The 20456-nt window shown below is 55.0% G+C and overlaps 2 pseudogenes; one reads left to right on the top strand and one right to left on the bottom strand.

The window, feature by feature from the left end:
- LOC125318777 overlaps positions 1–20456 on the bottom strand; it is an 84016-nt pseudogene that overhangs the window by 63313 nt on the left and 247 nt on the right.
- LOC125318694 lies at positions 10900–15344 on the top strand (annotated as a pseudogene).

Below are 20456 nucleotides of genomic sequence, written 5' to 3'. Positions count from 1 at the left end.
CCGTGTGTTGCGTCTGCCTGAGGGAAAGTTCACGGGCCTTCCAGGGCTGTGCTTTGCATTGGTAGCTGGACGGGTGCTGAGAACAGAGCGGTGTTCTGGCTACTGCCCAGCAGCGCTGTCCCTCTGCCATTCCTTCCCCCAGCAGAGGGGATGGGAGTGGGCAGGATCCTGGCAGGGGACACAGCCAGGCCAGCGGACCCAAATCAGCCAAGGGGATGTTCCAACCATATGACTCCAGCTCAGATGTATAAAGCAAAGGGAGAGAGGAGGAAGGGCAGGGGGAGCTTTTGTGATTCCTCAACGTTTCCCTCCCGGAGAGACCATTCCGTGTGCTAAAGCCCAGCTTGCAGGGAAGTGTCCGAACATCGCTGCTAATGGCAAATAGAGCTTGGCTTTTTTCCTTAGCCTGCGCACATGCAGAGTCTTCTTTCTTTCTCTTTTTCTCTTTTTCTCTTTTCTTTTTTCTCTTTTCTTTTTTCTCTTTTCTTTTCTTTTCTTTTTTCTTTTCTTTTCTTTTCCTTTCCTTTCCTTTTCTTTTCTTTCCTTTTCTTTTCCTCTTTTCTTTCTCTGTAATAAAACTGCCTGATCTCACCCTGCTGGTTGTTCTCCATCTTATTCTCTGCCCTGGGCCATTGGGAAAGGGACTGACAGAGCCACTTAGTGGGCACCTGGCACCCAGCCGAGGTCAGCCTGCTCCCTCCTGTTTCATGTCAGCAGAGAGTGGCACAGGACAGAGCTGTACGGCTGAAAAACAGGACTCACTTCACACACTCAGCCCTTTGCCTGCACTGGACCCAGCGCAGAACGGAGCAGCCGGGTCTTGCTGACGAAGCACTGATGTCAAGACACCAATGGCAGAACACCTTCTTTTTCTAATTGAATCTCTCCAGCAGAACAGCAGTCGCCCACAAACACCCCTGATTCCTCAGAGCCTGCCTGGGCTGCCCTGCACCAAACTTCAGAGGAAGAAATGATCGCGTTTCCGCACCCTTTCACTCACCGTGATGCGCCATCGGGATGCTGCTGTTGCCTTTGCCCTGTGAGTTGGAGATCACGGCTGCTGTTGTGCCCTTCTGGCTGCCGCCTGAAGTTCTTCAGCCAAACTGCAATTGCCTCTTTCAGTCAGGGCTACCCACCGTGCTTTCATGGCACTGAAGTCAGTCTTTTTGTCACAGGCGTAAGGATCAGCACACACTGGAATGCCCACCAGCCCCCGAGCACGAAGGCGAGGAGAATGAAAGCCATACAGGCCCCATTGCCAGCGCTCAAACACAGTCCTGTTGCTGCTGCTCTTGAAATAGAACCAGCTGACAGAGGCCAGCACAGCAATTGCCTCTGGAGCGTGGAATGAAATTAAAATATCCAGCAGGACAAAGAGAAACCAGAACTTCTCGACTCGCTTCCTTGCTTCTTCCCAGCAGCAGGAGACGTGCACGTCCAGAGGCATTTTCCGCTGCTGCTGAGCACAGCGAGAGCACAGCCTGCTGCCCGGTGCCAGCGGGAGCCTGAGCCCAGCCCGGGGAGCTCCCGCAGCGTCGGCAGCTCAGCGGACGCGGTGCCAGGGCCGCAGCCCCGGGGACACGGCCGCCGATTGCGGGGCAGCGGCGCAGGTGGAATGTCCTGCGGCCCAGACTTCCTGCTGCTGCCACACAGCGCCCATCCTTCCCCCCTCCTCCTCTCCCGGCACGGCACAAATTCCACCTGGCGGGAGGCTTCCCCAGAGGGTGCTCGGGCGCCCCGCTCCCCTTTCCACCCGAGTGTTGCTGCGGAGGAATCTTTCACGCAGTTCTGGGAGCCCGGGCTTCTCACATCGTGCTGAAGCTGGGATGCAAATGGCTTTGTGAAGAAAGTCAAAAGCCAAGGGAAAGGATTAGTAATTATTAGAGAAAATTACCCTTCTTCCAGGCAAGGCCGACCAAGTCATTTCCTGCATTTCTCCTTTGGTTACAACTGGCCCTCTCCCACCAGCTCTGGGAAAAAATATGTTTCCAATCTAAGTCTATCTGTAACGCTTCTATCTTTGCAGCCTGATCTACCTGCTTGTTGTTGCGATGTTCCTCATTAGCCCTACTCTTGGGGACATGAGCATCTACATGGGGGACTTTCACAACCAGCTTTCTTACTCAGGCAGCGATGTCTTTCCACTCTTCAGCAGCCCAGATTGGTTTTCCCCTACGCTGCCAATTCGCTTTTTCCCACTTTTCCAGCCATCCCCACAGAGCATTGGCTACCATCCATGAATCAGTGCAGAGGTAGAGCTTTGGCCACTTCTCTCTTTCAGCAATGACCAGGGCTAGTTGAACAGCTTTGAGTTCAGCAAGATGGCTTGATCCACCTTCTCCTTCAGTAGCTTCTGCAACCCGTCATGTGGGACTCCATACAGCTGTTGTCCACTTTCGTTTCATCCCTACGATTCAACAAGAGCCGTCGGTGAAAAGAGCGCAGCGTGTGTCTTCTGATGGCAGCTGGCTGTGCGGTGGAGCTTTTTCAGCACGTGTCACTTGTTCCTCTTCATCAGCGAGACCAAAGTTTTCACCTTCAGGCCAATTTGTGATTATTTCCAAAATCCCAGGGCGATTCAGTTTTCCGATACAGGCGCGCTGTGTGATGAGAGCAATCCATTTGCTCCATGTGGCATTGGTGGCATGGTGGGTAGAGGGAACCTTTGCTTTGAACATCCACCCCAGCACCGGTAGTCGGGGTGCCAGGAGGAGTTGTGCTTCAGTGCCGATTACCTCTGAGGCAGCTTGGATTCCTTCATAGGCTGCCAAGATTTCCTTCTCTGTTGGGGTGTAGTTGGCATCAGACCTCTGTAGCTTCAACTCCAGAATCCCAGTGGTCGACCTCGAGTCTCATCAGGCACCTTCTGCCAGAGGCTCCAGGACAGACCATTGCTCCCGGCGGCAGAGTAGAGCACGTTCTTAACTCTGGTCTTGTCCTGACTGGGCCAAGGGCTACGGCGTGAGCAATTTCCTGCTTGATTTGGGCAAAAGCTTGTTGCTGTTCAGGGCCCCAAAGGAAATCATTCTTCTTCTGGGTAACCAGGTAAAGAGGACTCACAATCTGGCTGTACTCAGGAATATGCATCCCCCAAAAGAGCAGGATCGGCGTTGGATGATGCCCAGTGACCCCCGTTGGGCAGAGCCCTGGTGACCCCCGTTCCGGGTGATCCGCGCTGGGTGGGGGGAAGGTGTTGGAGAGATTTCTTTGCCTTCTCCTTGTGCTGCTGGGATTTGGTTGGGAATAAATTCCCTCCCTGGGCCCAGGCTGGCTCTGTTGTGCCCGTGCCGGTGCTCGGGGTGGGATCTCTCCCGCTCCTTCTCTCAGCTCCTGGGCCTTTCCTTGTATTTCCTGTCCCTGTGCAGCAGCAGAGGGCAGGGACAGAGCGGTTTTGGTGTCTCCCGGCATCCAGGCAGGGCCAGCCCAGCCCCGGGGGTTGGGAGGGGCTTGTGGGGGTTCCCTGTTTGTGGGACATCCGCTTGGTTTGGGCTGTTCTTCCCAAGCTGGGCATAAACGACTTTGGGAGTTTTCTGCCACAAATCTCTCCCCTCGTGCACTCAGCCAAAGGGGTTTGGGGCGGTTTTCCCTTTCTCGGGGAAATCAAAGCCATGCACTGAGGCTCCGAATTAGGGGCGGCAGTAGCGAGGCTGCAGGGCTTCCCAAGGAGCCGGAGGCACCCGACACGCAGGGCTGGGCAGGTCGGGCCGGGAGCAGCGGAGAGCTTTGTTTCTCTTCTCAGCTGAATGGCGGCTCGGGCCGGGCCCGTTCCAGGGCTGCTCCTCAGCTGCGGCTTTCCCCTCACGCAGCCCGGGGGGCGCTGGGAGCGCGGGGCGGGGCTGGGCCGTGTGCAGAGCCCGCCCCTCGCTCCGATTGGGCGGTGCTGCCGTCAGTCGTGGTTCTGGCGCGCTGATTGGTCGGAGCGGGGAGCAGCCCGGGCCCGGAGCCGCCGGCAGGGCGGCCGTGGCGCAGCAGAGGCGCCATTGGCGGAGCGTCTGTGCGGGCCCGGGAGCGGCGGCGGCGGCCGGAGCCCGGTGAGGCGGCGGCGGAGCTCGGAGGCGGCCCCAGCGCAGGTGGGAGCCGCGCTCGGTTCTGGCGGGGCTCGGGGCTGGCTGCGGGCGGAGGGGGCGGCAGGGGGCTGTGGCGGGTTCGTTGTGCCGTGTGGGCGCCGTGTTCGCCCTGGCGTGAGGGCGCTGCGGGAGCGGCTGCCCGCGGTCTCCTTCCCGCTGCTGCCTCGGCAGGAGCCGGTGCCGGAGCAGCGCTGGCTCGTCCCGGCTGCTGTGGGTAGGACAGAGGTGGCTGCCCCGTGGCCGGCAGTGTGCGGGAAAGTTCCCGTGGCCAGAGGTTTGTGTCCCCAGAGGAGCCGGAGGAGTCGTGTAAAAGTAACTTTATTCGTGGACAAAGGGAGAGGCCACGGGGCATTTCCCGTGGGGTCTGTCCAAGTGTTGGAGGACGCAGCCTCCTTTTTATGCCGATTTGCCCGGCCGCATCTCCGTGTCCCTTTCCTCAGTGGCTGAGGTCCTTGGAAGGTACAGACTTCCCGATCCGCCTGCTGCATGTGCCCCTTAATGTGCCCCCCCACTTTGTAGAACATCCGATATTCATGGCTCTGTTAAGTCTTTGTTCTTCTTCGGGAAGTTCGGGAATTTAGCAGGAGCTTGGCTGAGCAGCAGTTCGTGTTAATTAGTAACATTTTCTAAAACTGATGGTTTTCTGTTTTCTTTCCTTACTTCCTTATCTCCAAGTTCCTTTTCCTTTCTCCAATGGGATTCACAGCATCTGTTTGTAAAGACACGTTCATTTTTTTCCTTTTAATCCCCCCTCTTCTTATTTTCTCAGTCCTTCTCTTTACAAACTTTAAAAATGCCTTAATCTGTTCTTCCTGGGCCTTCTTTGGTTTTGGGATTATTCTCAGTGACCTCATTCTGTGTCCTTTTGTAGCCGTTTCTGGGTCAGGAGGCCTGGCTGCCACCTGCATGCCCTTGATCCCCTGCTGAATGAGCTGCACTGAGCAAGGTGTGGTGCATGGTAAAAAGATGAGAGTTGCTGCAGCACCTGAGAGGAGAAACAGCATTGGTTTAACCCATGGTCCGCCAGGGAACCACGAAAACGTGTCCCATTCCCATCCTTTCCACATTTGGACTGGTACATGAACTGCTTTCTTATTTCCTTTGTTCTCTGTTTCACCACTTTGCCATCTCTTTGCCAAGAGCAGTTTGAGTCATTTAATTTCCACAACCTCCTGGTCCTTCTGCTGAAAGAGAATCTGATGCCATCCCAGGGTGAAATGTGGCGCTGCTCATGGGAGTGGATTGGTGGGTGAGAAGGTCAGGAGCTGGAGCTGTGTGCTTGGTTATGATTTGGAGGACAGCTTGTAATCTAATGATGCATTGAAATGATCAGTGGGTTCTCTGGCACCTGGTATGAATTTGTTTGGGTTCCCAGGGGCTGCTCCATGGTGTTGTAGGATTTGTTCTGGTGGCCGTTCATCTTTTCCCCATTTTTGGGCGCTCCCAAAAATGCCAGGGATGCATCAATTGACTGCTTTTCTCTGATTAAATCATCACATCCTTGGATTCCCAAGTGATTTCGCTGACCTTGTGTCAGCAAAAGCAGCCCAGTGGTCAAACCCACCCTGTATAACACAGAGAGTGCCAGCAGATGTTGGAGTGGGGAGAGGGATGATTCCCCCCCGCTTTTGTGAGTGAAGTTCTCCCAACATTCTCCGTTTGCTGTTTTCCTTTGCAGCTTCAGGGATTTCTGTTGCAGAGTCAGAGATGCTCAGTGTGGGCTCTGCCTTTAGCGATGCAAATTCCGTCAGTGCAGGGAGGCAGAGCTTGGGGTGAGGGGCAGAGGGAATCAGCCCAGTTCCTGTGGCAGGCAAGGAGAGCCTGGGACATTGTGCACACTTCCCGCAGCAGAGTTAATTTGCATTTCTAAAGCTCCTCTGCTGGCTGCCTGGAAGGAAGCTTCTCCTCCAGGGCAGCCATCCCAGGAGGTGCATGTGCCCCTCCCCCCTCCGCTCCCTTTTTTTTTCCCCCTTTTTTAAAATGGTGTTTCATTAACTGTTTATGAGTTAAAGGGTCACCTTTAAAGCTCTTCCAGTTTTGCAAAACGCAACCTAAATGTGAACCTCGAAAAACCCATTCTAAAATTCTGCCATCACTAACAGCCACGCACACACACACACACAAAAATCCAAACCAATAAAAATTTTTCTACTTCTTCCCCGATGACAAAAAATATATTCTCACACCCCTGGCCCAAACCCAGCTGACAATGTCACAGTAGGATTATGAAAAAAAACATTTTAATTGTGTAGTCTTGTCACTGAAACTGTGGGAAGAACAAAAACTCTCCAGTGACCTTTTTAGTGTTAAGGGTCAAGGCATTACTTTATTCTGGCCAGGATGTGCAACAGAAATCATTTCATGCACACAGAGCCCGGGTGTGCAGAGAAAATCATTCCATGGCACACGAGTTGTACCAGATTTTTCCTCAACTTTATACAGTCTAAACCCATAGAAATCCGTCGGTTTAATGTTCATTGGTTCCAAGTTGGGTAGTTCTTAGTATTTGGTTTCCTATTGGCCCCGGATTGCTTGGCCTCTGATGTTAATTAGGTGCACACTCCTTGATTTCCTTCTCAGCCTTTTCCAGAGCAGGGGTCTCCAGCTGTGCCGGGGGCAGTGTCTGGGGTAGCTGTTCCTTGATGTTTGCTGATGGGCCTTGATGTTTTGTTGATGGGCGTTATCTTTTGGGTATCTTTTGGGCTGTTCCCAGTCTGTTGAGATGTTAAGCTCATCTCTGTTGAGTGGTGTAACATCCCTTAACAAACACTTTCAAATTCCTTTCGCCAAGGCAGAGGCAAAGCAAGCCTGAGTAGCGAAATAAAATTTTAAAGCAATTCTGAACTTGGTATATTTTCCATCAATCGAATCCCGCCCAGCCCAGAGTGTGAGTGTAACTGAGAGCCGGAGTGGAATTCTCCCGCTGTCTCGCGCAGCAGCTGTGGCGAGTGCAGGCACAGAAAGCTCTGAAGGTCGCCCGGTGCCAGCGAGGATTGGCCCCCAGTGCCTGGAGATGCCAGAGGAGGTGCCCAGCCAGACTATTTCAGCAGAGGATCTGTGGGCAGCCCCCGGGGCTTCCCCCGCTGTGGAGCCCTGGCTGCTGCTGCGGCCCCTTCTGTGCAGGGTCAGTGGCGGCCTCGCATGGTCCTCCTGCAGCCGGGGAGTGCAAATCCGCGGGGCTTCAGAGAGCTTGAGGCGAGGGTGAGGGGTCCCCCCGTGTTCAGCTGTGCTGGCGGCTGTTTCTGTGCTCGGGGACACTTGGAATGGGCCACGCCCTTGGCCACCAGTGGTGCTTCTTTGCGCTCCTCAGGCAGGACCCGATGTCCTGGTTGGATGTTGTGGGCAGCAAAGTGCCAAGGCAGGGTCTGTGCCAGCCGAGCTTCCTGTGGAAGAGATTTCACAAGAGACAGGATTCTGGCCACACTCTGCTTGAAACAGACATCCCTGATCTCCACCCCCCACTAGGTCGGGAATTCCCAGGGTAAGGAATGCCAAACATGGATTCCAGGGGAGATAATTGAATATCTCCCTTGGGTCTGGCTCTTCTTCTTGCCAAAGCCAATGGCAGCAGCCGTACCTGTGGCATCTTGGTTTCTCTCAGCAGCTTCAGAAGGTGTTTCTTTATTTCCCCATTCATTCTTTCTACCCGACCTGAGCTCTGGGGGTGCCAGGGGGTTTGGAGGTGCCACTGTGTTCCTAAAGCAGCCAGAACGGCCTGAAGGATCTTTCCTGTAAAATGAGTTCCCCTGTCTGAGTCTATTTTCTGGGAGGGCCAGGGCAGGAGGCTCAGTTAATCTGCTTTTGAAGCCTTGAAAATTGTGCTTTCCTTCTGGTGTCCATGATGGGGTTTCTTGGCTGGCAGGAGAGGAGTGTTGTAGGGAGAGATGCCTGGCTCCAGAAGCGCTGCCTTTAGCGGGGCCTCAGTAAGAGGCTGTAACCCCTTCCTTGCCTCCCTTGGAACAGGGTATTGCTTCTAGACACCACTTGTCCTGGATGCTTCAAAGGAATTTGGAAAGGCTCCATATCTAATTTTCCTTATTTCCCTGGGGCTGCCCACACTTCTGGGTTCCCTTCAGCAGAGGCCTTGGCAGACATTTGACACCAAGGTACAGCAGCATTAGCCTCTGTATCTCCTTTGACAATATGAATTTGCATTCCCACTTCAGCCACCAAATCCCTTCCCAGTAAATTACAATCACAATTAGGAACAAACAGAAATTGATGGGTTTCAAACCCATCTCCCACATCTACTGATAGTGGTTGAATAAAACACACCTGCTCATCTTTCCCACTTATTGCCTGAATAATCAAAGAACTTCTTGACAGTTTCCCCCCTTAGGTCTCAGATTCGGAGTGGATCGAGAGGCCCCTGTGTCCATCAGGAGCGGCCTCGTCTCGATCCAGAGGCGCCCTGAATGTTCTCAAGGGCTCTGGTGCGGTGGGTCCCTGGTGTGCTGGGAGCTCTGAGAGCCCTGACAATCCATGTCCATCAGGGGTGGACTTGCTGGTGCTGAGGGTGCTGCTGTCTGTGCTTGCAGTGTCCTTGTGGCCTGCAGCTGGAGCCCTGATTCCTTGGCAGGGGCTGTTTGGGTGGGCTCTGCCGTGCCGAGGAGGGCAATGCCTGTGCCAGGTGCTTGTGGCCGCCGCCGTCCCCTGGGTGCTGGGGCCCCCTTGGGCCCTGCGGTTCATCCCTGGGGGGCTGTAGAAACTCTGCCATGGCCTTTGCCTTCACCTTGGCCTTTTGCTCATCCCTTCTTGCATTCCCCTGCTGAGCCTTTCTGGCCAAGTGCTGCAGGGGCTTCTTGTGCCTCTCCAGCAGCCCCCTCAGTGCCTGTGGGTGCTCATCCTCTGACAGCTGCTGAGCTTTCTGCACAATCATTCGTTTGTCCAGTGACCCAAACAAGATCGTGGAGAGAAAATCCTGATCCTTCCACATCCCGCAGCCTCCTGGGGGCCGGGGGCCAGTGCCGGCCCTGCCCGGGGGGTGTTGGGGTCAGGCAGTGCCCGGCGCTGAGCCCCGGCTGCCCCACAGCCCCGGCCCGGCCCCGCAGCTCCCCACAGGCCCCCAGCCCGTGCTGCCCTGTCCTGCTGCTCCCCACCACAGAGAAACACCCTGAAATCCTGAACCTTTTTGTTTCCCAGTCCTGGAACGCGGGGATACAAAAGATCTGGATCAGCTGGCAAATTCTGAGGATAAGATGGTGCTGAAAAACATCCCATTCTTCACTTTTTTCTCTTCCTCCTCTTTTCCATCTTCCTTTTCCTTTCTTACCACATAGATTCCTCCTGCTGCTGTTTGCCTTAACCATATTCCTGCACACTCCCTTCAACCAATCCTTTCCCAGCACACCAACACCATCCCCTGTTGCTGAGACCCCTTCTCGACTTCCCTTTTTACCCCTGCTGGGTGTCCGTGTCCTTAATTAGCTCTGGGAGAATGTGCAAACTGCCTCCACATTGTCCCCTTTTGTATAGGACACGATGTCCGTGGTTGTGTTGAGGCTTTGTTGTTGTTCTGGAAGTTGAGGAATTGAGCAGGAGCTTGGCTGAGCAGCAGTGTGTGTCATTCAGTGCCATTTTGTGGAGCTGATGGTTTCTGGTGTCACTTGCTTGTGTCCAAGTCGGTGTGGCTGTGTCCGAGCAGATTGAGAGCATGTGTTTGTAGGGAGGCGTTGCTGTTGTTCCTTGGCTGGGGGTGCCCGGTTTTCGGGCCATCCCCCCTGGAGCAGGGTGTCCCCCCTTGGTGCAGGCGCGGCCCTCAGGCAGCGCTCAGCCAATCAGAAGGCGCGGCGCTGGTGAGTCAGCAGTTGCCAGGCAGAGCCGCAGCGCCCGGCGCTCCCCAGCTGGAGCCCCCGTGTGGCCCGGCCTTGGCGCCCCCCGCGAGGGGAATTTGGGGAGGTGGGAGGGGGGGAGCGCCAAGGCCGGGCCGGCCCGTGCTGTGCTGGCAGAAGTGGCTGCGGCGGGGGCCGAGTGCGGGCAGGAGCGGCCGAGAGCCCAGCGCTGCCGCAGCCCGAGCTGCCGTAGCTGCATCCCTGCTGGTGCTGTGGGATGCGAGAGCTCTGGGGGGCAGAGCGAGCCAGGGGTGGGTGCTGGGCCTGGGGGGAGGAGGAGAAAGGCTGGAGGAGCAGGGCTGGAGACGAGAATGGTGAAAGGATGCACGTGGGAGCAGCAGGTGGGATTCAGCAGGAGAAGGAGTAGTGTGAGGAAGAGGAGAGTGAGGAAGAGTAGGGATAGAGGAGGAGGAGGAGGAGGAGGAGCAGGAAGAGGAGGCACCGCAAGGTTCCAGCACTCGCTGTATCTGCAGCCTCCCCCCAGCCCCAGGAGTGTTGCCCCCCCCCGATCCAGCAGGTGATCAGGGAGGGGGATCCACGATTTTCCCGTGGGTGAATCTTGGTGTTTCTGAGGTTTCTTGGTCTCAATGTTGGTGCTTTAGTTTTTTTGTGGGGGCTGAATGTTATATTTTGGAGGGTGTTTTATCTGAATCTTGATGTTTTGGGAGTTTTGTGTCTGTGTCTTGATGTCTGGGGGCATTTTGGTCTGAATCGTGGTGTTTTGGAGGTTTTTATGGACACAAGATGCCTGGTGATGGACCTGGGCAGGAGGAGCCCCCAGCCCAAGGCGCTCACTCCTTGTTTTTTCCCCAGTCCAGGATTTGTCATTCCCAAGGCGTGGCCGGATGGAGGAGGAGGAAAAGCCCCGGAGATGCCGCATGAGGAGGGGCTGCAAACACAGCCCAGAGAGATCCAAGGAGGAAAGAGCCCCCCTGTGCCGGGAAGGCAGCCGGAGATCCAGGGGGAGCTCGGAGCTGGGGGAGAAGCCTCAGGGTGGGGAGAAGCCCCACAAGTGCTTGGAATGTGGGAAGGGCTTCAGCCGGAGCTCCAGCCTGAGGGAACACCAGAGGATCCACACTGGGGAGAGGCCCTATGAGTGTGGGGAATGTGGGAAGAGCTTCAGGCAGAGCTCCAACCTGATCCAGCACCAGAGGATCCACACCGGGGAGAGGCCCTATGAGTGTGGGGAATGTGGGAAGGGCTTCACCAGCAGCTCTGAGCTGATCCGGCACCGGGTGGTCCACACAGGGGAACGGCCCTATGGGTGCTTGCAGTGTGGGAAGAGCTTCGGGTGGAGCTCCGAACTGAGGGCACACCAGCGCACCCACACTGGGGAGAGGCCCTACGAGTGTTCTGAGTGTGGGAAGAGGTTTCAGAGGAGCTCCCACCTCCTTGAACATCAGCGCATTCACACAAAAGAGAGGCCCTTCCGCTGCTCCGACTGCAGGAAGGGCTTCAAACACAACTCCACCCTCGTCACCCACCGGCGCATCCACACCGGGGAGAGGCCCTACGAGTGTCCCCAGTGTGGGAAGAGCTTCTCCAGCAGCTCTGCCTTGACCAAACACCAACGGAGGCACCACTAAGGGAAGCCCTGCGAGTGCCCCGAGTGCGGGAAGAGCTTCGTGCGCTGCTCCAGCTCCATCCCCCGTGGGAGGATCGGCGTTGGATGATCCCCAGTGACCCCCGTTGGGCAGAGCCCTGGTGACCCCCGTTCCGGGTGATCCGCGCTGGGTGGGGGGAAGGTGTTGGAGAGATTTCTTTGCCTTCTCCTTGTGCTGCTGGGATTTGGTTGGGAATAAATTCCCTCCCTGTGCCCAGGCTGAGTCTGTTGTGCCTGTGCTGGTGTTTTCTGAGGGATTTCTCCCAGTCTTATCCTATCCCAGGAACCCTTGGTTAAATTTTCTCTCCTCTGTGCAGCTGCAGGGGGCAGGGTCAAAGTGGCTTTGGTGGGTACCTGGCATTGTTCCAGCATCACCCCAGGCCATGGACATCCCTGGGATCCCAGTGTGCTGGTGCATTCCCCTCTCCTCCTTTCCAGGCTGCACTGTGATCTGAGAAATGCTTGTTAGGCCTTGGCTTTGAAAACAGCACCTGGGCTCAGCTCTTTCCGAGCTTGTCAGAAATACTGTCTGCTCCCAGGAATTGCTGAGGAGCTCCTGCTTTCCTTATGACCAGCCCTGGAAAAGGTTCCTCTTGCCTGAATGGCATAGCATTCCTGCTCTCCCACTTTCAGACAAAGTGCCGACCCAAACTGTGGCCGGGATGAAACATCATTATGGCTGAAGCCCACTCTCTTGTGACCCTCTCAACAGCGGCCCAAAAGGAGACCCTTTGAGCTCTCCTGGGCCGCCGCGGGCTGTGACCAGCAATCTCCCTCTGAGGGGTGCGGGTACTCTGGTGGGTTGGACGGTCGGGACTGACGGAGACGAGAGATCTCTATAGTCAGATCTTGGAACATGCGGTTTATTGCAAAGGGCGTGGGTACAGGTCACTGCTTAGAGCTGCCAGCTGCAGCTCTGAGCAGGCCCAAGAGAGCAAGAGAGTGAGCGGGTAAGTAAAGAGAGAGAGAGAGCGAGGAATGAGAGTGAAGAAGAAGAAGTGAGTAGAGTAAGAGAGTGTAGTAAGAGTGTGTGAAGTCCTGGTTACAATACAATAAATCATCTTCTGTACTGAATATTCTAATTGTCACTAACCAATCTAATACAAGATACAAATCCTATAGCATTTACATACAGCCTATAAGAGTTCTTATATTACCATAGAGTGTTACATCTTAACTTCTAAAAACTACTCTTTGGACCCCTTCTGCTGAGCTAGTAGGGTCTGCTCTGACCCTTGGACCTGCCTGCCAGCAGAGGGTATTGTTCAATCAAGAGGGGATTACCTTCAGTCGGCCATACCATTGTTTTCCAGTTGTTCAGTAACTAAGACTTGGTATCTCAAAAGCGGCTTTCATTTCGATGTCGCTTATAGTTTTCATATTCCCAAAATCTTTTGTCAGGCAATCATATTTATAAGGCTTTCCTGTTTCATCTTCCCCAACATCTCACCCCGTTCTGATGAACAACTAAGATATTAGACACCGTCCTACTCGTTATTTTTTGCACACACTGAAGTATACAAGGTACTGCTACTAAAACTATAATTATTACTACTAGAATAATCAAGCCTATTTTACAGAGTTCCCTTAGCCAAGGTGCAAAGCTCCAACCATCAAACAAACTGTCTAGCCAAGACGGGTCATCTGTTGGAATTTGGTTAGCTAGGTCCCTTAGGTTTTGTAACTGTTTGTGAATGGAAACAGAATGATCGGATAAGTTCATACAGCATAATCCTTCAAAATCTTCACAGCCATGCCCATGTGCTAATAAAAGATATCAATATAAGTTTGGTGTCTATGGCTGGGAGTTGGAGATACATGATGATCGTCGTATGGCCAGTACTTATCAAGAGTAACATTATCAAAACCTTCTGGAAAAGGTATTCCAACTAAACTGGTTGGAAAAGGTTTGTCAGGGCTTGTGTCAGATAGACAGATGGTATCAGAGCCTGCGGACTTGGCTAAAAGCAACCCAAACATTTGTCTTTGGTTGATTTACAGGTAAAGCTTCACTACAAAAACAAAAACATAAGAATAAAAGCCACATGCATGCGCGCAAATGAGAAAACTCCATTATTTTCTTGAGCTGTTTTTGGCAGATCGCTTTCTTCTGGTGAATCTGCGCACTTCAGGTCTGGGTGCTTGCTTCCTGGATTCCACTTGCAGGGTCACTGGCTGGTGTGGAGGCGTCGGCAGGCTTTGATGAGTGGTACGGCTTCACGTTTTTTGCTGGAATCCACTTGGTTCCTTCACCTGTGGAGAGACATGCAAATCCCTTTCCCCACATTATAAGATCATACGGTCTTTCTATTTTTCCTGATTCCAAATTCTTAAAAACTGGGGGGTGCTCTTTCAGTTTTGCTTTTTTGTTGTTTAAGAAATGTCTGAAAATGAGGGTGTCAGGCTCTTCTGCAGAGCTGTTCAAGAAATTAAAAACATACAAGGTTTTATTCAACCTTCTTTGAGGTGTAGCCTGGGCTTTCCCCCCTTTCTGTTGATTAAAAATGCGTTTTAAAGTTTGATGTGCTCCTTTTAGGGTACTTTTTAGCAGTTGCTTAAGATACGGTGAGCAGATACCACTGTCCTTTATTGCTTTCTGCAACTCTTTAATCTCATGGTGTGGGATAGCTTGCCATGTTCTAGGACCACCAGCTTGCTGGCTGAATAGTACAGGCATAGTTAAAGGATTTAGATTTTCCTCTTTGCAAATTTGGCGTCTGACTTCATGCCAGTCTGTTAATTGAAAATTATTAAAACATTTTTGGGGGTTTTCTACTTTTGGGATTAATGCTGGCGAATTTTCAGGGTTTAGTGTCTCATTTTGGGTTGAGAAATCTGTCCCAAACACTGGGGGTACACCAGAGCTGTTTGGGAACAGACTTAATTCTTTTTTGGAATTGTTTTGTATTGGGATTAAGGTGTTGGCATTTGCAGGGGCAGAATAGTTCTCAGTCTGTCCTGTATTTATAAAAGCAGGTGTCATATTCCACCCTCCCCCTCCTCGTTGCACGGCTTGTGTGCCTGGCTGTGGCAGTGCGATCGATTGGTGATACAAAGTAGTCCCATTCGGTGTCAGGAGCGCAGAGGGCGATAGCGCGGCTGGGTGTTCGAGGGAGTGCGGGCGTGATTCGGTGCTGCTTGGGTTGGTTCCGGGAAGCGGCGGCGGAGTCAGGGGGGCAGGCGCCGGAGCCGCGGGAAGATGTGCGGCTGGTCCCGGGAGCGGTGCTGTGGTTGGAGGAGTGTGAGCGGAGTGATATCGCTGGTCAGGGAGTTGCAGCAATTGCGCATGCGTGGGTTGCGTCATCAGGTCAACGCGGCAGGCTGTGATGGCGGGCGGTTCGGGCAGAGTGGGAGATGGCAGGACTGCAGAACCAGGGGCTGGAGCTGCAGCCGCGGTCGAGGAAGGGGGCGATGGGACGATCATGGATGCCGGTGGCGGTGGGACCGCACTATTCAGCAGCTGAGAAGCGGGAGGCTGCAGTGGATACGGCAGGATCCGGTCTGGGGCCACGGAGGTGGGCGGCGGCGGCAGGGCTGCCCTGTTGGCAGGAGATGATCCCGGGGCGGCGGGAGGCAGGAGGGCCGGCGGCTGGATCGCGGCGTGCTGCTGCTGGGAGCTTGTAGGCTGGGCTGGGGCGGGCAGGAACGGCGCTGCTGGAGCGGCGGTGCCGGGAGACGGGGCTGGGGCAGCGGCAGGCACGGAAGAGGCTGCAGACATCCGTGCAGACGCTGCGGCACCGGCACCAAGTGGCTCGCGGGGCTGGGGCGCTCTGCGTCCCAGCGGGAGCGATGGTGTGCCAGGATCGGGGAATTGCGCAGGAACGCCAGCAGGGACGGGAGTAGACATAGACGTCTGTGCTGCCACGGGGCCGGGGGACAGCTCGGGGCGTGCTGTGTGCGCTTGAACGGCAGGGTAGGGGGATAGGGTTCCTGCGGTAACGTGCACAGGGGGTGCCGAGGGCGCCAGCGCGGCCGTGACAGGCGCTGTCGGCACCGGTGGTTCGGGAGCGGCAGGAGACTGTGAAGACGCGGCAGCGACGGACGCGGATGGAACATTGGCTACCATCGGCGCCGTGTTGGGGGGGGAGGACCTGGGGGGCTGGAAGAAGGGTCGCCGCTTGGCTTTGCGGAGGGCCGGCTATAATGGCAGCCATGGCCATAACAGGCGCGGCTGGGGGAGCGGTAGCACCCGTAGGTAGCAGGGGTGTAGCCGCCACCCTCGCCAAGGTATCACCGGGGGGCGGGGCCATGATGATGCCAGCAGCGGGGGGTGGGGTAACAATGACGGCAGCAGCGGGGGGTGGAGCCGCGGTGATGGAAACGGGGGGGGCACGTGGGGGCAGGGGCAAGGGGCGGGGCCGCGGAGACACTGGCGGACGGGGTGGGAGAGGCGAGGGGCGGGGCCGCGATGATGCTGGCGGACAGGGTGGTAGAAGCGAGGGGCGGGGCCGTGATGACGCTGGAACCGAGGGCGAGGACCGCGGGAGCGGGGACAGCGGGGACGAGCGGGATGGCGGGAGCGGGGATGGTGGGAGCAGTGGGAGGGGCCGTAGGGTCCGGTGGGGTGGCTGGGGCCGGGGTAACGGGTGCCGGGACCACGAGCGCGGGGGGCGGGGCGGCGCAAGTCAGCCGGACCGCGGGTACTGGAGCCGCGAGGTCCGGCGGAGGGGCGGGGGCCGTGCCCCGTTGCGGGCTCGCGGTGGCAAGGGGCGGGCTCGCAGCAGGAGCCGGGCTCGGCGGGGTGACTGCTGCGGGCGGCGCCGTCGCAGCAAACAGCTCTACCAGCGCTCTGCAAGCTGGGAGCAGCTGCGCAGCTGCCATATCCCGGTAGGAGACATTATTAAAGAGCTTAACCCCAACTGTGTCCCAGAAGTCTCTTGTAAAGATGGCTGAACGGTCAGCATTTGGGAAATTAACTCGAGTCCATTCTAAAAGATTTTTTTAGCTCCTGTTCAGGTAATTGACTTGGACCGGAGCTTATAAGTAAATGCTTAAGTTGCTTATAGAGATCTCTGTCATGGGCAGAGTGGGTTTGTCCCATTATTAGACCAGTATGATACTCACTTAGATGATGTCGCAGGAGCAGTGTCCTTAGTCAGAGGTCCGTCGTGGGGGGCTGGCCAGGCACTCCAGTCGGCACTCAGGACGCTGCTTTTGGGTCCTTTCTCAGAGCTCCGGTTTTAGGCGTCGCTTGGCAACGGCTTTCCGTGCTCAGGACCTCACGGGTGGGTCCACACTGAGAGCTCCAGCGCGGGCGGTGCTGAGCACTACTCGCCTGTGCTCGGGGCGCGCGGCAGGGTCCCTCCGTAGAGCTCCGGTCGGCACTGCTTAGCAGCGTGTCCGTGCTCAAGGGGTGCCACGCAAACTTCCTCAAAGAGCTCCAGGGAGCCGCTGCGCAGCAGCGGCCGCCTGTGCTCGAGGACTGCCAGGCAATTCCCTCCAAGAGCTCCAGGTAATCCCCGTGCTCGAGGGCTGCCTCGGCAGAATTATAGAGCTCCGGCTTTTACGATGCGCAGCAACAGTATGCCGTGCACACGACACGTTCTAGGTGGCTATAACTGGTCTTTTAGTTACCGTCCATGGAGAAGTCTCCCACAGATGGAAAAAGCTGAACCGGGCCTTCAATCACATTGTGCGCCAGACTGTGGGTGATGGGTGTGGGTTCGGCAATCACGTTGGGCGCCAGACTGCGAGAGCTTGGGTGGGGTTCAGTCTGGACCGGGCATAGACGGACGGTGACGAGAGATCTCTATAGTCAGATCTTGGAACATGCGGTTTATTGCAAAGGGCGTGGGTATAGGGGCACTGCTTAGAGCTGCCAGACTCAGCTCGGAGCAGGCCCAGGAGAGCAAGAGAGTAAGCGGGTAAGTAAAGAGAGAGAGAGAGCGAGAGGAATGAGAGTGAAGAAGAAGTAGTAAGAGTGTGTAAGAGAGTGTGAGTAAGAGTGTCTGAAGTCCTGGTTACAATACAATAAATCATCTTCTGTACTGAATATTCTAATTGTCACTAACCAATCTAATACAAGATACAAATCCTATAGCATTTACATACAGCCTATAAGAGTTCTTATATTACCATAGAGTGTTACATCTTAACTTCTAAAAACTACTCTTTGGACCCCTTCTGCTGAGCTAGTAGGGTCTGCTCTGACCCTTGGACCTGCCTGCAAGCAGAGGGTATTGTTCAATCAAGAGGGGATTACCTTCAGTCGGCCATACCATTGTTTTCCAGTTGTTCAGTAACTAAGACTTGGTATTTCAAAAGCGGCTTTCATTTCGATGTCGCTTATAGTTTTCATATTCCCAAAATCTTTTGTCAGGCAATCATATTTATAAGGCTTTCCTGTTTCATCTTCCCCAACAGAGGGGGCCTCTCAGAGCCAGCAAACCTTCAGGTTTGCTATACCTGGAGATCGCCAAACCACGATGTGTCCTGGGCCGATACTCTCACTCCTCGAGGCCTGATCCTGTGCCCTGCAGGAGAGGAAAAAGCTTCCAAAGTGAGGATTTCACTGACCTCTGAGGGGGATTTTTCACAGGAACCTTGCTTGCACTGATTGTTTCTGTCTGCGTGTGTGCCCCTGCGCATATGCTATAGCAAACCTGAGAGAAATGCTGCTTTCTTAGGTGTTTGAGTCAAGGTTCTAAAAAGTCAAAATTTTAGCTAAGAGTTAGAAGAAATTCGTATTGATTAAGACACAAAGTAGAAAAACAAAAGATAAGTTAATGCTTAGTAGATGCCTAAGCTAGAGCTAAGTGATGTATTATTTGCCATTATATTTTTAAGTTTTGTTTATAGAAGGAAACCAAATGAATGAACTGTCATCAAAAGATATTTAAACTAATAGAACCAAGAACAGCACCTGGGTTTCATAATAATTAATCAAAAGTAGGAGATCTTGGGCTGCGCCAAGAGGTCATGAAGGCCTGCCAACAGCAAGGAGGTAAAAAGGTCACTGTGAGGAAGACATTCCTGACTTCCTCTTTCAGGACCACTGACCCAATTTGAGACCACCAACCCAATTCAACAGAGAAGCTGTGCATGCGTGAAAGACCAACGATCTCATTTTAATACAAAGCGGAGGATGGGAGGTGCTGGGGTCATACATATGCAGAAGATGTAAAACTTTGAGTAATAAATAGAGAACAAGAAACCTTGTACTTGGCTGGCATGTCTTTAGGAGGCTACTCCCATGCCCCCCCACTGGTGCCTGAATAAACATACCACTTTCTAACTTTAATTAGTTAGAGGGTCTTTGTCCATGGATATCGAGATTTAATGAATCACCAGGAACCCTCAACTCCCTTGAAGCCAGCATCCCCCGTATCCCCTGGAAGATCCCCCCACGTCCCCATCCATGTCTTAGTTCAACACCTTTATTTTTACCCTGGGTTTGGGTTTTTTGAAAGGACAAATGAAAAGAAAATCAAGGCCACTGGGAGCCAGGAAGAGGCGGAGCCCCCCAGCCTGGTGTCTTCCCACACAGATCACCAGCACCACGGAGCTCTGGGGCTCTGCCCATCGGGGGTCACTGGGGATCATCCAACGCCGATCCTCCCACGGGGGATGGAGCTGGAGCAGCGCACGAAGCTCTTCCCGCACTCGGGGCACTCGCAGGGCTTCCCTTAGCGGTGCCTCCATTGGTGTTGGGTCAAGTTAGAGCTCTGTGAGAAGCTCTTCCCACACTCGGGACACTCGTAGGGCCTCTCCCCGGTGTGGATGCGCCGGTGGATGATGAGGGTGTAGTTATGCTGGAAGCCCTTCCTGCAGTCGGGGCAGCGGAAGGGCCTCTCATCCGTGTGACTCTGCTCATGTTTGAGGAGACTGCAGCTCCTTGGAAACCTCTTCCCACACTCCCCACACTCGTAGGGCCTCTCCCCTGTGTGCGTCCGCTGGTGTGCCCACAGGCTGGATCTCCGGCCAAAGCTCTTCCCACACTCCCCACACTTGTAGGGCCTCTCCCCTGTGTGGCTTCTCTGGTGGACAATCAGGTTGGAGCTCTGGCTGAAGCTCTGCCCACACTCTCCACACTCGTAGGGCCTCTCCCCTGTGTGGATTTTCCAGTGGCAGATCAGACTGGAGCTGTCTCTGAAGCTCTTCTCACACTCCCCACACTCGTAGGGCCTCTCTCCGGTGTGGATTCTCTGGTGGACAATCAGTCTGGACTTCCACCTGAAGCCCTTCCCACATTTTGAGCACTTGTGGGGCTTCTCCCCATTGTGAAGCTGTTCATGGACCCCCAGCTCCAAGCTCTGGCTGGATCTCCGGCCGCCTTCCTCCTTGGACCTCCTTGGCCTGTGTTTGCAGCCCCTCCTTGTGCAGCATCTCTGGGGCTTTTCCTCCTCCTTAGATTCCTGCCCCGTGGAGCCACTCAAAACGGCCTCTCCCACCAGCTTCTGCCACGGGGATTTGTCCTGTCTGCGCTCCGTGCTCAGCTTCCTGTCTGGTGGAGGAAGGACAAGGAGAGGATGGGATTTGCCTCTGTGCCACAGGGAAGGGGAAGGAGATCCCCCCAGTCCATCCCCGGCAGGACGGTGTCGGCAGCGGGGTTGTCCTGCAGCCGGGGGCGATGCTGGGCTGGGAGATGGAGCAGGAGAGAAGGGAAAGGGGCACTGACTTCCTCCTCACCTGCCTGGGGCTCCCGGGGCATCTTCCTCTTCTTCGCGGCTTCCTCCTCCTCCATCCAGCCACGGCTTGGCAATGGGAAATCCTGCTCTGGGGGAAAACAAGGCCTGAGCGCCTTGGGTTTGGTGGTTCCGCTGCCCGAGCCCAGCTCGAGAAGTCGCCGCTCCTTTCAGTGTCGAGGGGCCCGGACCCCACTCATCTCCAGCCTCCCCCACCCCTCCAGGCTGCAGGGGGTCCCCCGGCTCCGGAATCGCCCCCCTCCGCTCTCCCTACTCCGGGGCTCCCGCGCTCCCCCCCGGCTCTCCCGGGGATCCCCAAAACCGATATCGC

The sequence above is a fragment of the Corvus hawaiiensis genome, chromosome 31 (genome assembly GCF_020740725.1).
Source record: "Corvus hawaiiensis isolate bCorHaw1 chromosome 31, bCorHaw1.pri.cur, whole genome shotgun sequence".
NCBI lineage: Eukaryota > Metazoa > Chordata > Aves > Passeriformes > Corvidae > Corvus > Corvus hawaiiensis.
Note: the sequence above shows the minus strand (reverse complement) of the source record. Positions and strands in the feature narration are given on the sequence as shown.